The following is a 1,718-nucleotide window of genomic DNA, read 5'->3' on the forward strand; positions in this document are numbered from 1 at the left end:
GTGGTGTGGTGAACCTACCCACTACAGCACAATGTCATATTCTACAATGTCTTAACTATGAAAAATGTCATATCATTCTACTATTATTTAAACCGTCTCTTTATTTGCCAATCTGAAATGGTATAAATTGGTAGCACACTAACCATTGATAATTATGAGTTCTTGATCTGTAATCTAGTGGTGTCGTGAAGCTGCCAACTCCTTCACAATGCCATTTCCTGCCATGTCTTGACCTGAACAATACCTTATTGTGTTAATGCAAATTTATATTGTGTCACTTTATTCGTCAGTAAGAAATGTGATGAATTGTTAGCACTGATACTTTTATGTGCAAAACCTGTCATCTGTCTACTTGTTTATCTTTCAGAATGAGGAAGATATAAGTGTTGAACAAGCGCAGTCTCATCATCTTGCTCAGTTGCTTGCGCTGCAGCTCCCCAGCAGGGCTAACCTTTCTTGAACTCTATTGAAGTGCTGTCGGTTTTGTATATTATTTTGTCGGCGTGTTTATTTGCACTGGTGGCGATCTTTGATGCCCAGTGTATGTAATCAGCTGTCTGCTTTTGCTTTATTATCATAGTGGCGAACTTTGATGCCCAGTGGATGTAATATGCCATACTTTCTTTATTGTATAGTATAGGGTTTTTCTTATTCACGATGCTGCAGTTATTTTACTGTATATATCCTGTCTTCGCAGTAAACCGGCCAAAACCATAAAATTATGGTACATAATCGGGCCGTCATGCAATCACGATCTAGCTTGGGCCTGAAACGTGCCGATCAGCTCACGGGTCAGCAGCAGCCCGAAATGAACCCCGGCCCATGAGTGTGCGAATCAAATCACGGGCTTTTAAAAGGCCAAAAAATTGTCTCGGTCCTTGTTTGGCCCAATCAGATATCGGCTGCGAGCAGGCCGGATGCAAACCGGGCCGGAGTTAGGCCCAACTATATGACGGGCTTTTAACAGGCCGAAATTAATATATTGCCAAGATGTTAAACGGGCCCTTAACAGGCCAAAACTAATATCAGGCCGAATTACTAAGTGGGCCTTTAGCAAGTGGTCCCAAAAGCATACTGTCCAGTTGACGGGCCGAATCTGATATGGGCCATAATTAGGCCCAAAACCTCTTAAAGGGCCGGACCTGATCTGGGCCGTAATTTGGCCGAGAACATGGTAGGCTTTTAATGGGCCGGATCTCATATGGGCCACTATTAGGCCCGGAGGTGGCAAGCCAATAGACCGTATCAAATATGGGCCGGCATTTGGCCCAAAACATGGCAGCCAGCTAACGGCCTGGCCTACTAAGGTCCTCAAAATCTTGTGGGCCTACAACTGGGCCGGCCCATTAATGTCGGCGAAATCTCGTGGGCCTTTACCTGGGCCGGCTCATTATGATCCGCAAGAATTTTGTGGGGCTTTACCTGGGCCGACCTATTATGGCACACAAAAATCTTGTGGGCCTTTACCTGGGCCGGCCCATTATGGCCCGCGAAATCTTGTGGGCCTTTAGCTGGGCCAGCCCATTATGGTACGCCAAAATCTCATGGGCCTTTAGCTGGGCCGGCCCATTATGGTCCGCAAAATCTTGTGGTCCTTTAGTTGGGCCGGCCCATTTAAACTTGTTGGGCCGTGCCACATGTCGACGTATCATAGGCGCCTTCTGTCCAGTGAGTGGATGACATCTGTCCCGACGATGAGCCGACACGTGTTTCCTCTA

Source organism: Triticum urartu, chromosome 7 (genome assembly GCF_003073215.2).
Source record: "Triticum urartu cultivar G1812 chromosome 7, Tu2.1, whole genome shotgun sequence".
Classification (NCBI taxonomy): Eukaryota; Viridiplantae; Streptophyta; class Magnoliopsida; order Poales; family Poaceae; genus Triticum; species Triticum urartu.